The following is a 22,317-nucleotide window of genomic DNA, read 5'->3' as shown; positions in this document are numbered from 1 at the left end:
AGTTCAACATGGATTTCTCAGTTGTGCAATCTGTTTATCTTGGAACCATCCAACAGCCTGTATTTCTCTTAAGATTCATCCACTGAATATATAAAATATAATGTTCATGCTAGCTCTGTATGCCCCACATTTGAATCCAAAGCACTCTTTTCTATTGTCTACAGTAGGAGTTTAAATTATATTCTGAGTTTTATTTTGGTCCTTGTTTTTTTTCAGATCTCTGTACTAAGCATTATGGTGAGCTCTGTAAAACATTCAGGAGAGGACTGAATAATAATAGCAGGATCGAGGTGCCCATTTTCCTCTGTAGAACTGGTACAAGAAATTCTAGAGTGGTGCTAGGGGAGCTGTAATTCCAATTTTTACAGAGGCTGTGTGGGCTACATTCCTAAAGTAAAAGTCCTAGGAAGTCAGTCTGGTACAGAAGGCCCAGGTAGAGTAGATAGGCCCATATTGAGGAAGTCCAGGTATCTAACCTAGTACAAGAGGTTTCTGGGTGAGGTCAAGCCTTATATTTTTAATTTTGTAAACTATACTTAAGAATATAATATTTAAAATAGTATTTATTAAAATAGTTTATATATATGTATATTGTGTATAATTATTCAACCACACAAACATATACACATGTGTGTATTTTTTAGGAATTATATTAGAATTACTATTGTTTACAGCATAATGCTTTTATGCAAAGATGTCATTTATACAACAATATCCCATAATATTCATTTTAAAATGAGTATTTTTTTTACTATTTATATGGTATTTGAAATAATTTTGCCTTGAGATAATCACATGCTTTCAAACAAGTCCCTTTATGAGCACAAATAAAAATTACAGTATGCTAGTCATAATTCAGAAGTTAAATGGGACAGGCGGATAGATACAGTCTTACACTGATACTCTGTTTAGAGAAATGCACGTGGCATTAACAATAATGTGTGTCTTCTTTCATAAGTATTAGATTTCTCATTAGGAGCCTGTATTAAATATGTCAAATAAAAGTAAATAAAATTGTGCTAAGCACCTGAAAAGCTTTGTTTCCATTTTTTTTTTGCTTTATTTTCTATGATGTACTTAACTGTTTTATTTCCTAATGTATGTCCAAAACTAATGAATGGAAGTAAAATGTGGTCTTATTTATCCCAATGAAAAAAGAAAATAAGATATTTTATGGGTAGTAGATTTATTTTAGTAAGTATTTTATCTTTTTCTAGAATGGAAGTTTTTAAACTGCACTTGCATAAATTTTGACTGCCTGAGAAACTAATAAAATAAAATTTGTGAGTTGGATTCTGCCTGTACATAATTTCACATATTAAAGAATTTACAGGCAATTCTAAAATATATAAAACAGAATACCAAGGGAGAGTATGTGCCTTAAGTTCATTCATTTAGGTTGTATGACAATAAACATGATTCCATCATTAGATTGTATCTAACCTCAAGCCCTTGTGTTGGTACACACACATACACTCATTCACTTGAATGAAAACATGAAGGGATATAACACTTTATTTGATTATGCATACACAAGACTACAAATAATCACAATTTCTAAGGAGGGTACAATTCAAATTACACAACAAATATTGTTGACATAAAATACTTTTATACAGCCGGGCGGTGGTGGCGCACGCCTTTAATCCCAGCACTCGGGAGGCAGAGCCAGGCGGATCTCTGTGAGTTCGAGGCCAGCCTGAGCTACAGCGCGAGATCCAGGAAAGGCGCAAAGCTACACAGAGAAACCCTGTCTCGAAAAACCAAAAAAAAAAAAAAAAAAAAAAAAATACTTTTATACAATAAGGAACCTGATCTATATTCAAATGCACAGCACAAATCTTATTGATTAGTTTGTCAGGCATAATACTTACTAGTACATGAAGAAGAATTTTGCTTTGTAATTGGTGATTGCCATGTAGTCAGGCTATATTAAATACCAAAGAATATTAAAACTCTTTATAATAGATGATCTACTCCTGTAGTCGGAAGTTTTTCTCTGTTCTGGCCCGCTGGTGGTCGGGACAAATCTCTGCCACTTGCATCCCCCAAGTAAACACACAGAGGCTTATATTAGTTAAAACTGATTGGCCATTATCTCAAGCTTACTACTGACTAGCTTTTACATTTAAACTCAGCCCATTTTTGTTAATCTATATGTTGCCATGTGTTCTGTAGTTTTATCTGTGTGCCATTACATTCTGCTCCCTGGACGGCAGGCTGGTGTCTCCTGATTCAGCCTTCCTCTTCTGAGAATTCTCCTTGTCTGCTTATCCCACCTATACTTCCTTCCTGGCTACTGGCCAATCAGCATTTTATTAAACCAGTGTGCAAAAGCATTATTCCACAGCATACTCCCTACAATTTTAACCTGGTATGAGATGGAGGAGAATCTATGCATGCAGAAGTCCATATAATCGTCTCTTGAACAGAAACTTTGCAGGTAAAAAGATAGCATTTGTCTGGCTTCTTCATGTGCCCCCATATTGGAGGAAATGGTTAATAATAAAGCTACATGTAGGGTTTTTGTAAATAATCCATCAGGTAGTCTGTTTACTGTAAGTTTTTTTGTAAGTCAAACATGCCTTGTGTCAACATCTTTGGCTTAAATAATAGAAGAGATGAGACAGTCTGCCAAGTGTTGCACTAAACTCTTTAACAAATACATTCTGTTCTAAATCCACCAATCATACAAAAAGTATAGAACAGTGTGCAGACAAAGACAAAGACAAGTATCATAAGCATCTATTACAAAGACAGTGAAAGAATATGGGAAACCGTTTACATTAAGAAGACATTGCCTGGTAGTTCAGTGGTAGAATGCTTGCCTTGCATACCTAAAATTCTGGGTTCAATTCCTAGATCAACCAAAGACTAGAAGAAAGAAAAGGAAAGACAGAAAATGAGTGGGGCTTTTACATCTAGGTTACTCATCTTTGTGCTTAAAGCCATACACAGGTTCTATGCTATAGTAAGAGTAAACAAAAGGTTATAATGATATAGTCCTCAGTAGTAGGAAAGGATGGGTTTACCATTGTGGAATCATTAATCCTGAGTGTCAACTGGACACAATTTAGGATCACAATGGAAACAAACCCCTAGATACATCTGTAAAGGATTTTGTAGATTATGCTAACAGATGTGGGAAGATTCTCAATCTTGAAGCTAGATCTCTCTGTAAGTTTCTTATTATGTACTCCATGAGTTCATCTGCAACATTTGTCTTTCTGCCTCCTTGCTGTGGATGCAGTATGCCAGCTTTAAGTTCCTGCCACCATGACTTTGCCATCATCAAAATGTCTTTTTAGCTCAGATTCAATGGTAGCCATGCTTGCTACATTTAAAATGCTTATATATCAAGGGAAAAAATCACAAATTTATTTTGCAAATATATTCTTTAGGTTTTTTTCAACAGCTTGTTTACTTGGAATAAATCACAAGGGTATTATTACATTTTGATCAATATGCATTATATAGTTTTGGTAGAACTGATAAACATGACTAGAGAACAGAATAAAGGAGATCTAAAGTGTCAGTAGATGTGGAAATTTAGAGTTGTTATCTGCGGTAGATGCCAAAGATAATATTGTATATTAAATAAGATATTCAGTCGTCTCCTTGATTATTGCAAATCGCCTTTATTGTATAGATATATAGTGTTTTCCAAACTTACAGAGAATTGTTTATAATGAAGGAATAGAATTTTCTCCTATGCTTCTTACATAAAATATTAATGCATTTGGCACTTTATCATATTAACATGGTATATTCTAGCTACTTTTGTTTGCCTATATACCATGTATAAATCCCACTTGGTCATGGTGAATGACCTACAACTTCTCAATACTACATCATCACCAAACAGGGAACCGAATATGTTAACAAATCATTCTGTGGAGTATATTCTAAATATAAAATATAGCATGCTACTTAGTATATAAAAACATAAATATACATAATCTAGGGTTTATATGTATATCATTGGCTGCCAAACTAAAATAACAAAAAGAGATTATTAAATTAATTTAATTAAGAATGATAAACAACAATAAGTGGAATCACCAGTTAGTTATATGCATGTGTTTATACATACATGTAACAATAATAGTTAAAAAAAAAAAAGAGAGACCATGAATTTGGGAGAGAGAAATGGGTGGGTACATGGAAGAGGTCAGGAGGGGAAAAGAGAAGGGGAAAATGATATAATCATATTTTAATTTTTTAAAAGTAAAAATAAAAATAAAAAACATAACTAAAAAAGTGTCATATACCTCACTTCCTAACAAGCCTCTCTAGATTCTTAAAATGAATGACAAAAAACAAAGGATGAAAATTGAGATGACTATATGTCTCACAGTCTCTAAGTTCAAGAAAAGATGATAAACTATTAATAAATACCAATGAATGTTCAGGAAAACAGAGATATCTGTATTGATTTTCTTTTTAAAGTAAAATTGAGAAATCACAGAAGTTGCTTTGAAACAATCAGACTTGGTTAACAGTATCTAGACCAATGGTGGCTCTGGACCAAGGTTGGGTAGACCATCCCTAGACAAGTGCCTCCCATGCCTCTTTTGGTGTATGGAGAAGAGGCTTTACTATAATGCTGTGACTCTGTAATAATTTTGTTAAAGTGTCTCCATATTAAATATGGCAATTACACAAATCCGTTTGGAATTTCAAATGTAAATCTGTTTGTGATAGCATATAATTATCACTTTATATGAGGGCTTTAAAAGAAAATCTGATACAATATGTCTCTCTACTGCTTTCGATCTGATTTCTGAAAAGTTAAATGTTTCTCTTTTAGTATTATAGATACAGGATTCTGTTTTGTATCTCACTGCTGCAATTCTAGTAACTACCACTTGTCATTTGATATAATTCTAATAAGACAGTCCATTTTGGAAGATTATTTTCATGTTCAAACTCTAACTAATTAAATAAGAAAGGTCAATAGATTGTGAAGATCACATGTATGCATGCATGGCTGATATCAAGAATGGTCACAAGAAACTGCCAGAATCACAATCTTCACTAAGCCTCACCAAATAAATACAGGACAATGGAAAAAATGTGAAGCAACTGCAAAAGAACAAAAAATACTGTCTTGAATGTTGGTACTTCCTGAAAGTAATAACTCTAGTCTCCCTTAGGGCGGAAATAATTGTTTATCTCCAAAATAACAGTTGTCTATAAGTTAGTCTGCACTTATTATGTGTTCTTAAGCTGTCTTTTCAAAATATTTATCAGTCATTTGGTTGAAAAGAATCTTTGGAAATTGGCTGTCTTACTAGAATTATAGCAAAATAAAAAGTGATAGTTGCTAGGATTGCAGCAGTGAGATACACAAAAGCTAAAATGTCTGTATCTAATTACATTCTAAAGATAATGACATTAACCAAGTTTAACATCTTTTTAACTTCAGACAATAGATAAATATAGAGATGCCGATGGTAAACTTGTATAAGCACCAACAGAAATGTATTTAGTACTTCCTGAAGTCTTCAAAATTCAGGAAGTACTGAGTCCTCATCTTGGCAGTCCTGTGTCTGTTTTCCTTCCCAAGATAGGTTAGTTAGTGGTGAGAAAGATCAGTGATGAGTGCTAGACTGTAGTCCTAAATAGAAAAAGTACATTGTTGGCAGCAGGAATAAACACACTTTGTGCTCATAATTGTGACTTTAGTACATACTTAAAGAAGAAAATTACACTTTCATAATGCTTTATTTATATGGAGGTAATATGGGGTAGGAATAGAAACTTTACTTTGTCTTCCAGTGTCTTCATCCCTATTCTATTACTGTGAAGAGATACTATGACTACAGCAATTCTTATAAGGAAAAACATTTAAATGAAGCTTATCTACAGTTGAGAGTTTAGTCTATTATCATCATGGTGGGAAGCATGACTGACTCTGTGCAGGTAGACTTGGTGCTGGAGGAGTAGCTGAGAGTTCTACATCAGGATTTGCAGGCAACAGGAAGAGAGAGACATTGGCCTGGCTTGAGCTCTTGAAACCCCAAAGACTGCCCCTAGTGACACACTTCCTCTGAGAAGGCCACACCTACCCCAGCAAGGTCAGACTTCCTAATACCTCCAAGTAGTACCAGTCCCTGGACACTAAGTATTCAAATCTATGAACCTATGAAACCATTCACATTTAAGCCACGACATACAGTACAAACATTACAAGGAGCCAGATATGGTGGGGCATAATATTGAGCCAGCATTGAGAGACTGAGGCCAGCAAATCTCTGTATGAGTCCAGTCTGGTTTATGCAGCTAGTTCCAGGACAAATGGGGCTACATTGAAAATAGCATGTCTCAAAGAATCAAACCAAACAAAGACAAAATAAACAAACAAAAGACAAACGTGTCAATGATGGCCATAGTCATACTCAGGAATCTAAATTTTTGCATAATTATTTCAGTCAAGAAGTATCCAAAAACAAAATTAATAAACTGCTGAAGTACTTGGGTTAAGAATATTACTTTCTAATATATATTCTTCCATACTATAAATAACCATTAGATATATCTAATATTATTGGATAATTATATACATATTTCTAAATTTGCCATCTTTTACTTTGTGAAGAAGTCTAGGGGAAGAAAAAGGAGGGACAAGAAGAAAAAGATGATGATTATTGGGAAAATGAGTGTGAAATCATCATTTCGAACAGGAATGAATCACATCTACTTCCAAGCTAACACTTTGGTGCTCATGAAATTTTCTTTTGATTAGTTTTATAAGCTGTCAGAAAAAGAAGCACCGCATTAGCTGATTAACAAATAAGCCACTAAGAGACACATAATAACAGAAATTCTCCTGTCCTTTGTTATTACCTATGTTGGCTAGGTTTAATCAACTTGAAACAAGCTAGAGTCATCACAGAGGCAAGAGCTTCAGCTGAGAAAATGCCTACATAGAATTGGGCTGTAGGCAACCTGCAAATCATTTTCTTAATTAGTGATTGATGTGGTAAAGCCCAGCCTAGGGTGGGTGATGCCACCCCTCATCTGATGATCCTGGGTTCTATAAGAAAGAAGGCCAAGCAAATCATGTAAAGAAAGCCAGTAAGCATCCCCCTCCATGACCTCTGCATCAGCTCCTGTCTCCAGATTCCTGCATTGTTTGAGTTTCTGTCATGACTTCCTTCAGTGAGGAACAGAAATTGGTGTCAGGATAGTGGGGTATTGCTGTAATAGACTTGCCATTACTGTTTTGGGGAGGATTGTGAAAGGACTTTGGAACTTTGGGAGAGAAAAGCCATTGAGTGTTCAAAGCTTGTTGAGTTATTTGTGGGAATTTATAAGAAAAGAGTGTTTGAGAAATGTATACAATGGAGGTCTGTGAAGTTCTAGAGGGGAGTTTGAGAGTTACCTAAAGACTCTATTGGGCCATTTGTTATTTTGAATTTGAATTTGTTATTTGAATTCTGTAGTTCTGGCTAGCTGGGTCTGAATAATCAGCTGTGATTAACAAGACACCAGAAAAAGTGAACCCTTGGCATTGCTGGAATACTTGATGCTGGTAGACTGGAGCTAAGAAATTAAATGGTGATTAAGAAGAGACCAGCATTGTTGAAGCAAAGTGTTTCCTGAGAGCCAGCATAACGAAGCTGTGTTCCAGACTCAGCCAAAGTTGTACTTTGCACTGGCAGCTGAACTTGGTAGAGTAAGAGTCACTCTGGTGGGTACTAGTTTGAAGATGTAAAGGGGTCACGAAGGGCAGCTGAGACTTGGCACTGTGAGAGACCAGGAGAGGCCATTGGAGAAGGTGCAGCCTCAGTAGCAGTTGAAGGGCCAGAATTTAAGGGGTCATGCAAAGAAGTTGAGGCTTGTTTGGCACCACAAGGAGAGCCTAGGAGAGGCTATTGGTGAAAGTTCAGCCCAGTTGCAGCAGAAGACCCCATCATTTTGGAGATGCCAGTACCATGGAATGACCACCAAGAATAGCAGTAGCAGTGGAGCAGAGCCTGCTGAGCTAGAAGACATGCTGTGTGTGCTGCAGAGGGCAGAGCTGGAAAAGTGACCCAAAGTGACCCAAGCCCTTTGAAGGAGCCCAAAAGATTGTGAGAAAATTCCAGATATTGGACATTGAGTTATTTGTCCTGTTAGAGTTTGTTTTGCTTTGTCTGGACTGTGACTTTGCTCCGGTTCTTCCCTCTTAAAGTAATGAAGTTTTTTATTTTATTTTATTGGAGTCCACAATTGAGAGATATTAAATTTTTACAAAAGAGATTTTGGAGTTTTACAGAGAATTGGGTATTTGAAAGAGACTGGATATTTTTTCCTTTCCCCTTTTTTCTTTTTTTACTCTTCTCTTATACAACACATCCCAACTGCAACCTCCCCTCCCTCATCTCCCTCCTCTCCTTCTAGCCCCACCTCCTATCCCTCAGTGTGTCCCTTTATAGAAGAGCAGGCTCACAGTGATATCAACAGAACATGGCATAACAAGATGCCATAAACCCTCATATAAAGGCCAGTAGGAGGAAAAGCATCCCAAGCACATGGGAAAGAGTCAGAGACACCCCCACTCCCACCGTTAGGAGTTTCACAAAAACCCCAAGCTAAACCACAGCACATATGTAGAGGACATAGCACAGACCCATGCAGGCTCCATGATTGCTGCTTCAGTCTCTGTGAGCGCCTATGAGCCCTGTTCAATTATGTGGGCTGTGTTCTTCTGGTTTCCTCCACCCCTCTGGCTATTCCAATCCTTCTCCCTCCTCTTCCACAGGGTTCTCTGTCTCTGCCTAATGTTGGGATGTGGGTCTTTGCATCCACATTTATCAGCTGCTAGAAGAAGTCCCTCTAATTATGATTGTGCTTGGCAGTGATCTATGAGTATGGCAGAATATCGTTAGGAATCATTTCACTGACTTTTTGATGTTGTTCAGTCCTGCTTGGATCTATTCCAGGTCTCTGAGCCACCCAGCTTCCAGTTCCTGGCCATCCAGACAGTATTGGGCATGGACTTGGGCTGCCCCTAGTGGTTTGGGTCTGAAGTTAAACCAGTCTTTGTTTGGCCACTCCTACAGGCTCTGAGTCATCATTGCCCCTGCACGTCTTGTAGGCAGGACAGGTGTGGATCAAAGATTTTGTGGCTGGGTTGGTCTCCCAGTGCCACCACTGGGAGCTTTGTCTAGTTACAGAAGATAGCTAGCTCAGGCTCCATATTCCCCATTACCAGGAGTCCTAACTAGGGGCACCTTCCTAGAATCCAGGAAATTTCCACTACACTAGGTTTCCACATCACCCCCTAAACGCTCCCCTCTTCCAGTCATTTCTCCCTGTACTCTACCCCCACCACACTTAATCCCTCCTCTTTCCATGCCCACCCACCCCAATCCATTCACAAAATCTATTTTATTTTCCCTTCCCAGAGAGATTCATACACCTCCCCACCCCCACCACCCTGCTTGTCACTTAGTCTCTCTGTGTCTGTGGGTTATAGTGTGATTAAACTTTACTTAACAGCTAATATCCACTTATAAGTGAGTACATACCATGTTTATTTTTCTGGGTCTGGATTACCTCACTGAGGATGATTTTTTCTAGTTCTATCCATTTGCCTGGAAATTTCAGGATGTCATTTTTTTTTCTAACAACCTAGTAATACTCCAGTGGGCAAATATATATTTTCTTTATCCATCCTTTAGTTGAGGGACATCTAGTTTGTTTCCAGTGTCTGGCTATTATAAATAAAGACACTATGACCATAGTTGAGCAAGTGTCCTTGTGGTAGGATGGAGCATCCTTTGTGTATGTGCTCAAGAGTGATATAGACAGGTCTTGAGGTAGATTGGCTCTGTTTTCTGAGGAACTGCCATATTGATTTCCAAAGTGACTGTACAAGTTTGTATTCCCACCAGCAATGGAGGAGTGTTCCCCTTGCTGCGTGTTCTCACCAGCATGAACTGTCACTTGAGTTGTTTATTTTAGCCATTCTGACAAGTGTGTGATATGGAATCTCAAATTGTTTTTAATTTGAATTTCCCTGATGGCCAAGGATACTGAACATTTTTTTTAAGTTTTTCTCAGTCATTTGAGATTCCTCTATTGAGAATTCTCTGTTTAGATCTGCTTATTTGGATTGTTTAATTTGTTGATGTCTAGTTTCTTGAGTTCTTCAAATATTTTGGATATTAGTCCTCTGTCAGATGTGGGGTTGGTGAAGATCTTTTCTCATTCTCTAGGCTGCTGTTTTGTCCCATTGACTGTGTCCTTTGCCTTACAGAATCTTTTCAGTTTCATGAAGTCCCATTTATTAATTGTCGAACTTAGTGCCTGTACTATCAGTGTTTAGAAAATTTTCTCCTGTTCATTCAAGGCTGTTTCCTACTTTCTCTCCTATCAGGTTCAGTGTAACTAATTTAATGTTGACGTCTTTGATCCACTTGGACTTGAGTTTTGTGCAGGGTGATAAATATGAATCTATTTGTGTCGTTCTACATGTCAACATCCAGTTAGAACAGCACCATTTGTTGAAGATGCTTTCTTCTTTCCATTGTGCATTTCTCACTTCTTTATAAAAAAGATCAGGTATCTATAGGTGTGTGGATTTATGCCTGGGTCTTCTATTCAATCCCATTGACCAGCCTGTCTGTTTTTATATCAATACCATGTTTGTTTGTTTGTTTTATCATAATAGCTCTGTAGTGCACTTAAAATCAAGGATGGTGATCCCTATCAAAGTTCCAACACAATTCTTTACAGACCTTGGAAGGACAATAGTCAATTTCATATGGGAAAACAGATAGTGGATAGCTAAAATAATCCTGAACAATAAGAGACTGGACATTTTTTAAAAAAAAGATTTATTTATTTATTATGTATGCAGTGTTCTGCCTGTATGTATGCTTGGATGACAGAAGAGGGCACCAGATCTCATTATAGATGGTTGTGAGCTACCATATGGTTGCTGGGAATTGAACTCAGGTCCTCTGGAAGGGCAGCCAACATCCAGTGCTCTTTTTTTTTTTTGGTTTTTCGAGACAGGGTTTCTCTGTGTAGCTTTGCGCCTTTCCTGGAACTCACTTGGTAGCCCAGGCTGGCCTCGAACTCACAGCGATCCGCCTGGCTCTGCCTCCCGAGTGCTGGGATTAAAGGTGTGTGCCACCACCGCCTGGCCAAGTGCTCTTAACCTCTGAGCCATCTCTCCAGCCCTGAGACCGGCTATTTTTAAGGAAACTATTTTTAAAGTTTTGAAATTGTAAGGCTGTGGAATCTTTTAAGTGTGTGAAATATTTTATCTTGTGATGTCTTTTTTAATGTGTAATCTTGTGAATGAACAGGAAGGGAAAGATTGTGACTTATTAGTAATGTGTTTGTGTATCAAGTAGAAAAGGGGTGAGTTATGCTAGCTAGTTTTCTGTCAGCTTGGCACAAGGTAGAATCATTAAACAAGAGGAAACCTCAATTTAGAAAATGCATCAATAATATCTGGCTGCAGGCAAGTCTGTATGGCATTTTCTTAATTAATGGTTGATGGGGGAGGGCCCAGCCCATTGTGGGTGGGGTTGCCCATGAACTGGTAGTCCTGGGTTCTATAAGAAAACAAGCTGATCAAACCATGAGGAGCAAGGCAATAAGCAGCATCCCTCCATGGCCTCTGTGTCGGCTCCTGTCTTCAGGCTCCTGCCCTGTTTGAGTTTCTGTCCTGGCTTCCATTAATGATGAATAGTGTTGTGGGAGTCTAAGCCAAATAAACCATTTCCTTCCAAAGTTGTTTTGGTCATGGTGTTTCATCACAGCAATAGTAATTCCAACTAGAACATTACCTTTCACATTTATTCATAGAGTTTGATCAATAGTGGAAAATATTCACTTAAGTGTATAAAATTAGCTCCAGGTGAAAATAATATTCCCACCACTGTTTACAAAAATTCTAGTTCAAACAAAATAATAGTCAACAAATTATGTTATCTTTTTAAGTTACTATTTCAAAATATTAGACAGCAATTGGATAAAGTTTATTGCTGCTGTTTTATGATGAAGCCATAAATAAACTACATCCATAAAATTTAAGTCATTTGCTTCCTTGAGATAGAATATGAACTTTAAAATATCTGCTGGCAAATGGAAGAGAAAGACTAATACATTCTATCTCTAAACAAGATTGTTTTGTTTTTCTTTAAGTGTTCTCAATTCATTCATTCATTAAAATGTTCATTGAGTTCTTTTGGCTCTTGCTAAAACTTCTTTTATCTCCCAGTATATGGTGTCAAATATAGCCAAACAAATTAAACAAAGAAAAAGCAGTTTTAGAGGGTCCCCCTGTATTACAATAGTAAAAATAGTTAGTTGTAAGATTATCCCTTCTCTTAAGGTTACAGCAGATACAGAGGAAACTCTACCGGTCTATCAATTTAGTTTTGAAGGTATTCTCCAAAATAACTTTTAAATATTAAGAAAATATAAAATGATATCCACTTCTTTATTTTTTTTTCCGTCATGTGGATACTGAACAAATTCTAACAACTGAAAGCTTTAAAAAAAATGTATAAAATCCTCAAGTCTTTCTCTTCCTGGGACATTTCCTGTTGTCAGTTAAATAATGACAAGAGAATAAAAATTCTCTTTCTATTCTAAAAACTAAGAATAAGTTTCAGACTAGATCTTCAGTTTGAACTTAACTGAGACATCTATATCACACCGTCTTATTCTCAAAGCTCAAAGAACATTGCAATAGTTGAGGCAGAAAGGTTGTAGCAGCCAAATGTCAGAGAGGATTTATGCAAAATACTGTCTCCTGGCCGTTATACTCATAAACTCACAGTAGCTGAGAACTACATAGATTGGACCCATCCACATTTCACTATGGGAGAGGGATTGGCTCATTAGACCACACAATCTTGAGCCACAATCGATAGTTAATGATGCCTGGGGAAAGGTATGTCACTTTCTGCAGTGGTATAAACATCGATAAAGTATCCATGCTTCAGGAAATAACCTACCATCTATTCTCATGCAAGCAACTGTAATTAAAGCTTGTGTATCACACACAATACAGAAGACATAAATGTGGGAGAGAACACTGAAAAAAAATGGTTTCAACTGGAGAGGGAAAGGGGATGAGAGAGGGCAAAAGGAATAAAAATAACTAAAATTCATTATATATATGTGTATATATACATAAACATCACTATATATATATATTTGAGGTATAGATGTTAGAGATATAGTTGGTATTATGTATGTAGGTTCACATCAAAGAATAAAACAAATACATTAAAAATAAAATAGCAACACAGATAATCCTCAAATTCTTCAAAATCATTGATGAGAGGGAACATTTGTAAGTCATTCTGAGGCCATTGTCATTCTAAAAGCACACCATACAGCAGGAAAGGGTTTGCATCTTTTGAGTTATTCTAAAATCTAGCAAATTATTGACATAATTCAGTGATTCTTAGTTTATCATTGATTAAATTTTATAAATTACTAGAGGAAATTAAAAGAAATGTTTACTATTTGGGGAGGGTCTGTTGGATTCCTTTGGCCAGTGACTCAGCAGCAAGTAGCCATTTCTATCTGGCTCTATCAACCACATTCTAAGGCAGGGCTCCCATTCAGGAGTAGTTGACCAATACAAAATGGAAGTCATGATGTGCTACTTTTTTGTTTGTTTGTTTGTTTGTTTTTTACTGTTGTTTGCTATGGTTTAGTGATCTTTGTCTTTGGTCTTGTTTTTGTTTGGTGTCCTTTTTTGCTTTTTGGCTGAGTTTGCTGAGAAAGAACATGAAATTGGGAGAGCAGTAGGATAGGATCTGAGAGGACTTAGTAGAGAGTAAAGACTATGTCAAAATATATTTTATGAAAAAATGAAAAAGTAATAAAAGTATAGCTAAAAAAAGTAAGATATCTTTAACAACCCTGGAAGGAAAAGGTGTTTTCCTATTTATCCCTTATCCCTTATGCAAATTATTTGAATTACATAAATACAAGATAATAAAAAATGCCTCTTGAAAGAAATTCTCAAAATGACATTGTTAGATATAATTGCTCCTTCATTTAACATGGTATTTTTTAAAAGTATTTTAAAATTATTTGAACTTCATGGATTTACCACCTAATAATTGGTTCCACAGATAACACCTCATTTATGTACAAAGGACATTGAAAAATTAAGTTAGTAAACTTCCAGGTTAGAGCAATTTTACCATGTCACAACTTGAGTAAGGTGGGTTGAATGTCTACATTTCTTCAAAATGTATATATTGAAGCCAAAATGTCCAGTGTAGAGATCTTCTGAGGCTAAGATTTAGGAGGCAATTTGTTCATTGGTGACCTTCATTGAAAAGTAGCCAATCACTGTGTCCCTCATGTGAAGAGAATACTAAACTTACCTGTTCCTTAATCTTTACCTGATCAGCCTCCAGAACTGTGAGAAATAATTTTTGTTAGGAAAGGCACCCAGTCCGTAGTATTCTGTTACAGGTGAGATATGAGTGGATGAGCAAATTCACCCTCACTTTAATATTTTGATAGCAGTTTGAATATTACCTTTTCTAGATTATAGCATCATAGTAAGTATCTAATGTAAACTTGGATCCAATATGTTTCTTACATAGAAAAAGTAACTGGAGGCTGGTAAGATGGCCCAGTGAGCAAATACACTTGCTGCCAAGCCTGACAACCTGAGTTTGATGCCAGGTGTAGTAATTTGAATGAGAGTGGCTCCCATAAGCTCATATATTCACATGCTGAGTCACCAGTTGGTAAATTGCTTGGAAGGATTAGGAGGTGTGGCCTTGTTGGAATAGGTGTGGCCTTGCAGTAGGAAGTGTGTCAATAGGGGTGGGCTTTGGGGTTTCAAAAGCCGACTCCAGACCCAATGACTCTCTCTCTCTCTCACTCACTCACTCAGCCTGCAATCAGGATGTGGCTCTCAGCTATGCTTCAGCAGCCTGAAAGCTCCCCATCATGATGATAATGGACTAAACCTCTGAGATTGCAATCAAGCTCCAATTAAATGTTTTATTTTGTAAGAGTTTTCTTGGTCATAGTATCTCTTCACAGGAATAGCATAGTGACTAAAACACCAAAGATCCACGGAGTACTAGGAGACAAATGACCTCTGCAGGTTGTTCTCTGACCTGCACATCTGCATGCCACACAAAATCGTCACGAAAAGTTTTTAGAAAGTAACTGGTATCATTGATTTCTTGTGCTCAAGCTAGTTGCTTAACTATGTCAGCAATACCCTGAAGACACCAAGAAAATATATTCTGAGGTTTTATCTCAGAAATCAGGTCTTTGTCTACATTTCTTTGAAAGGATCTGTGATGACCAAGCACTTGTTGTTATAACTGTGATGATATTATGGTCAGGAGTTACCAGTGTATAAATCCTTCAGCTGTAGATAAGCACTCATATTACTGAACTGCTATGCTCAACTGTTGATCTAGATGGTAATTGTTTTCAGATGTCATAGGCAAATCCATTCCATGAAGAATCCTTGTTACATACTGGAAATGAAGTAAAACAAACAAACAAATAAATAAATGAAATTCTTGATGTATCTATGGGCACCTAAATCTGAACAGCTCAGATATCACACTGAAGAGGAAAAAAAAAATCACTGAAATTCAACAGAGTCCAGCAAGCGATAGCATAGAACAGGAAATGTCATTATAACATTCTGTTTCTCCATTTATCTTTTAAATACAAAATAGTGGCCTGGATCACTCGCATTTGCATTTGTTTTTTCCTTCTATTAACTCTTGAAGTCTGTATGATCTATCATTCCGTGGTTTTCTTCTTGCTTTCTTAAGAGAAACCAGAAAGACCATTAAAATTTTAGATAAGAAAAATTGAAGGTAATTATGGTAAAACTATGAAGATAAGAAATAGGTATTCTTTTTGCTTATTTGTTTGTTTGTCTGTTTTCATTTTCACAAGCTGCTCTGTAGTCATCATCCAATTCATTATAACATCCTCCTGTGGGAGTGGAGCTGCTGGAAGCACCAGACTAGCATCTCACTCTACTTTAAGCAGAGTCTCCAGCTTTATTATTTTTTTAACTGTTTACCTCCTTTAGTAGGATGAAGCTCTGCATTAAACTACACATGTTCTTTCTGTGGGCACAAGGAGGTTATCTTGCAGATTTGTGTAGTACTTGACATTTCACAACATGTAATCTGTACCCAGCTTAGTAAATTTCAAGTTCTTTTTAATTTTGTAAAAAAAAAAAAACCCAAACAAACAAAAAAAGCAAAACTATAAGAATTGATTAATTGTGTTGACTTTACCAGTTTTTGTGAATCAGATTTGTCATGTGTTCTTGCCAAGTTCAACTTTAATCCTTTCTGATTTATAAAAAAAGTATCAATGTTTTAACTTAAATGCACCACACAAATTTAAAAAAACACTATAGTCATTATATCTGATACAATCTTTCACATATTAAAAAGTCAAATGCCAGTGGAAGCCATGAGGATGTAGCTGGAGAGTTTCTCTCCAGGTCCCACCAATCCCCAGCAGTCCCGCAGCCCACTTATAAAATAAACACACAGACTCTTATATCATTTAAACTATTTGGCCTAATGGCTCTGGCTTCTAGCTATCTAGTTCTTACATCTTAAATTAACCCATTTCTATTAGTCTGTAAGTTGCCACGTGGCTCGTGGCTTACTGGTACCTTACATCTCGCTTTTCATGGCGGCTGCTGGCAGCGTCTCTTTGCTTCAGCCTTCCACTTCCCAGAATTTTCCTCTCTCCTTGTCCCACCTATACTTCCTGCCAGGCTACTGGCCAATCAGAATTTTATTTATGAACCAATCAGAGAAACACATTTAATATACAGAACATCCCACAGCATGAGGAGGTGTTTCAAACCACATTGCAATGAAACTTCTGTGACTTGGTGAGAATGTGTGGGCAAGCACACATCTTCATAGGCTCCAGGTTCTGAATTTGCCATTGAACAGTGAATTATGGATAGTACAGGAATAAAGACAAACAGCCTTAGAGATATCAGTTATTTATAAATCTATAAAGTGCTAGAATTGAAACAATCTCAATAATAATGTATCCTCTTATTTTTCAGTGTGTTGAAATTGTAGGAGAATCATTAAGAAATAGTATGTGGAGTCAAATCTGAGTTTGATTTCTAACTCTACCTCTGAAATAGGCTTGGCAAAAATATAAACCTTATTGTTTTTAGATTTACATGCAAGCTGATGATTTCTAGATCATTGTCAGTGGTAAATAAAACAATGTATTGAGAACTTTGCAATACTGAAAATTAGAGAAGAGAAAATTGGAGATGAATAAAGAGATGAAGTGAGGACTAGCAATGTAGCTAGAAGAATACATCTCACATAGCAATGGTTTGAACCTTAATATAACAAGGCACAGAAAGTAAGAGAAATCAAGTGGTGTGTGTGTGTGTGTGTGTCTGTGTGTGTGTGTGTGTGTGTGTGTGTCCATCTGTCTGTCTGTCTATGTGTCTGTGGGTCTGTATGTGTGTGTCTGGGTTTGTCTGTGTGTCTGTGTGTCTGTCTATGTGTCTGTGGGTCTGTATGTGTGTCTGCGTCTCTCTGTGTATGTGTCTGTCAGTGTGTCTGTCTGTGTGTCTGTGTGTTTGTCTCTCTGTGTGTGTCTCTGTGTGTGTCTGTCTCTGTCTGTCTGTCTGTCTGTCTATCTCTGTGTGTGTGTGTATGTGTGTGTGTGTGTGTGTGTGTGTGTGTGTGTGTGTGTATGATGGGATGGGCTTCTTTATCACAGAGAATTCTTTTTGGATGTTTACAATGAACTTCCTTGAGACAGGCAAGCATAAAGATTAGCTCAGAAGCCTGGGAAACAACTTGCTTTTGGCTCTACTCAACAATCTCTCTTCTAATAGTGCATATGGCAACTTAGGTCCCTGCATGTGCATCACACATTTCCCTTTAACAATGCACACAGAAAACTAGTATTCTCCCCCCCGCCCCACGCCCCCCCCCCCCCCCGCCCTGCCAACCAGCATAGAGCTGCAAAGCCATTCCCCTCTAAACAGTGGAATATTTGTCTCCTCCCATTTACAATCATCAACTATGAACAATCTCTACTGAAACATATTTCTAGTAATATCCAGGTAAAAGAGGAAGGGGCTCATCCAGCCTAAATTAGCTGCAATAAGAGTAACTATGTCCAAGAATATCCTATTAAACATTTTATGCCTCTATATAATTTGATGTGCATATAATTAAAATCAGATGCATCATGAAAGAGGACATGAACAGTAGGAAAAATATATAACTCAAAAGTGTAAATCAGCATATAGGATCACTTAAATTACTCCCCTTAGTAACCAGCCCCTCTTTCCTTTAGGTCTTACAAAAGAAGACCCAGACAATAACTTGGGGCCCTTAAGTATCTCTCTTGACAGTACATTATTAATCTGTACTATCAATTTGCTTTAGATGATCACTTGTTACTTTAAAATTGATGTGCATTTATTTCAATTCCCAAGCACCTGGAAATACCAGGTCCAAATAGCAACCACCAGTAGCAATTCTGTATTGCCCTCTCCTTGTTTGTGTCCTTGAATAAATGATGGATGAATATGTAGTTGTTTGAATGTGAATGCCCCCCACATAGGCTCATATGTTTGAATGCTTTGTCACCGGTTGGTGGTACTGTTTGTGAAGTATTAGGAGGTGTGACCTTGTTGGAAGAGGTATAACACTGTGGATGGGCTTATAGGTTTCAAAACCCATTATGGTTCTCTCCCTCTATCTCTCTCCCTCCCTTATTCACTCTTTCCCTCATTTCCTGCCTTGTGGATCAGATAGATGTAAGCACTCAGCTACTACTTCAGCACCATGCCTGCCTACCTGCTGCCATGCTCTCTATCATTATTGCTACAGGCTCATCCTCTGAAACTGTAAGCAAGCCACCAGTAAAATTCTTTCTTGTATACATTTATTTGGTCATGGTGTCTCAACATAGCAATAGAAAAGTAATTAATACAGCGATCTTTATTAACAGCCTACAGAAGGTTCTGTTTCACATCCATATCTTTTCTTTTCCATTGTAGTAAATTCTACTGAGATATAAAATGAACATGTTTGGGAGTGAGCTAAACTGGCAAAGAATACCTTCCCATCTATGTTTCATAGTGTTCCTTAGCATAACTCAGTACTCCCTTACCCAAGTTGTCCTCATTATTACCACACTGTAATTATCTCCTTTACTATTTCCTCTGTGACTTGCAATTATCTTTTGAATTCTCTTTCCTTGAGACTGACTTTGAAGGCATAAGCTACATATTACTGTTTTCTTTTTTGTATTAATTCACTGTGTCTCTGGCACATGATGAGTTCCCTGTATGGATGAAGAAGTTTATGTTTTAGATTAATAACAGAGAATGTGTTCATAATAAAAGTAAATCTATAAAGCAATACAGGCACTATGTATTGAATTAGAAGGAAATCAATGGCTAAGACACTGCTTGAAAGACACAATTTGTATCCTTGAAAAGTCTTTGTTTCTCACACCCTTGAGTGTAGGAGCACTCTTTAACACTGATGACCACATTTGATGTGCATATTAGCATTTGTACAGCAGATAAATACTGAACCACAACTTTTTTTATTCTGTGAATATTTTTATTTTTATAAAATTGCAACCCATAATATCACTTTTTATTCCTCTAATGCTATAGTTTATTAATCTCTGAATGCATGTAATTTCTGTATTTAAATTTTAATTCTCACAATTAAAGTGAAGAAGTTTGCTATCCTAATATTACAAATAAGAAAACTGGAGCTGGAGAGATGGCTCAGCCGTTAAAGGCTAGACTCACAACCAAAAATATAAGAAAACTGAAGCATGATGGGGAATAAATGACCACAGTAAATTCACAGATAATTGTACATATGTATTCCTCCTTCTCTCTTTTGCCATGTGACTTTCAGATGACCTGCTAATGAATTTCATAATAGCCTGATCTAAATCTGTTTTCACTAATAACAGTGAGAAAAGAGCCAGAGGTTGGACAATTACTAGAAAGATGAAAGGGTATGAATAATGCACGTACTGCATAATAGGCCCATTTGTATTATCTGTGGGCCAATGGCAAGAGCACTCTGCCCTAATCTATTCCCTACTGCACAGTGCTTCCCCATGACTATGCCAGATACATAAACAGAGGGGCAGGGTGAATGATTCATGCAGAAAAGGTGGCTGCTAAGTGGCCACTGCCAGGAACTCTATAACATATACAAGTACGTTTTGTTTTAATACATTTTGCATTCTTAGACCTCTGGTCATTTAGATTTTAATGGCTAGCAGAGAGCAGCAACAAAATATTTTTGATCAAACATAAAGTAGACCTGAATTCAAACTCTCGCTTTTAGGGATTAGGATATAGTTCACTGAAGATCCCTTGCTCAGTGTGCTTGGCACCCTGGCTTTGATCTCCAACATCAAGCAGAAGAAGCTATTTCTGCCCTTCTTTTCTAATGGTGGATAAATTATATAACTTTCTGCTGTAGGATAGTCTGTATGTCAAATGTGTTGCTCTGATTGGTCAATAAATAAAACACTGATTGGCCAGTAGCCAGCCAGGAAGTATAGGCAGGACTAACAGAGAGGAGAATTGAGAGAACAGGAAGGTGGAGGGAGACACTGCCAGCTGCTGCCATGACAAGCAGCATGTGAAGATGCCGGTAAGCCACAAGCCACGTGGCAAGGTATAGATTTATAGAAATAGATTAATTTAAGCTATAAGAACAGTTAGCAATAAGCCTGCCATGGCCATACAGTTTGTAAGCAATGTAAGTCTCTGTGTTTACTTGGTTGGGTCTGAGCGGCTGTGGGACTGGCAGGTGAGAGAGATTTGTCCTGACTGTGGGCCAGGCAGGAAAACTCTAGCTACAACTTTCCGTCGTTGAAATGTGGAAATGTCTTAATAAAACTTTCTGCAAGAAATCATTTTCAAAAAGAAAACTGCTTAGTACATTATGTGAACTGTAACTGTTAGGCACCTAATTATGTTACCAAGCTTGAAGGACCCTTCCTCATAATCAGTAGCTTGTGAAACGGTCTCTATTTGCTATAGAGAGATGTTTCTTTGGCAGGAGGCTGACTACTTGAGAGATGAATGAGATCTGAGTCCATCTCTGTGCCTGGGTGGAGAAATGACATTCTAAACTTCCTAGAAGGTCATTAGTAGGTAACTATCTAAATCATACTAGATTACTATCTATCCAAAGGCTCTCTGATAAGAAGGAAGGACATGCCATCATTTCCTCTATTAAAGATTAACTCAAATGTGCTTGTCAATCAGCTGGGCAGGGAAATACCTCTAAGGAAGTGCTGTCTAGTTTATGGACTTTACAAATAGTATAAAACCTGCCTAATTTTCACAATGGTCTCTTTGGCCATTGTCTGGTTCCAATCCTTGATAGTGCTTCTCTTTCCTCTGTTATAAACCCTGCCTTCTACATTACAGTCTGTGTATCTGCTCTGAATTCTTTCATCAGAAGGTTTCATGAATGGGAAAGGGAGGGACCAGAGCCAGATCCTGGAGCCATAACAACTTTCTCAGGTAGGCAAAGCTGATATTTTACACATTCAAGACATTTTGTAAAACATTACATTGGAGACTGACATTATTTAAGAAAGATTTATGGAACATCAGTAAAATATTATATATTGTACTAGACACTAGGGAAATAAAAAGAAATCAATCATAATAACTAGTTTTAAAATATCTGTCACTGGCTAATAAATGATATCTCTGAGACAGCATTAACACTATGTGTGTTATGTATGTGTATTTAGGTTTTCACAACCATAATATAAACTAAGAATAATTATTAATTCATAAAATGTTGAAAAATATTGTGACTTGCCTGAGGAGGCATATTAAAAACACATTTCACTGTACAAGGGTACATTTTTAGTCCAGAATCTCTGCTTTGAGATATCTCTTGTGTTATTTTCTCTGTTAACTGCTTGGAGAAATGAGATAACTTCTTATCAAGATGTTATGGGGGGTATTTGTGCATATTTATTTAACACAAATGAAGAAAATGAGACATAGATAGATAGATGATAGACATACAGACAGATAGATGATAGACAGACAGACAGACAGACAGATAGATAGATAGATAGATAGATAGATAGATAGATAGATAGATAGATAGATAGATGATAGATACACAAAAGGTGGGTGGCTAGATAGATAGTGTCAGCATACCCTTAGTGAGTATTGAGATCATGTGATAGTACAGACTGGGAATCATGTGAAATCCCTTGAGTATCCATGCAGAAACCTGAGCATTAGTACACAGCAGTCAGTGACTGCAT

The sequence above is a fragment of the Peromyscus californicus genome, unplaced genomic scaffold (assembly GCF_007827085.1).
Source record: "Peromyscus californicus insignis strain IS unplaced genomic scaffold, ASM782708v3 Scaffold_3__1_contigs__length_106647218, whole genome shotgun sequence".
NCBI lineage: Eukaryota > Metazoa > Chordata > Mammalia > Rodentia > Cricetidae > Peromyscus > Peromyscus californicus.
The sequence above is the reverse complement of the archived record's forward strand: the minus strand, read 5'-3'. Positions refer to the sequence as shown.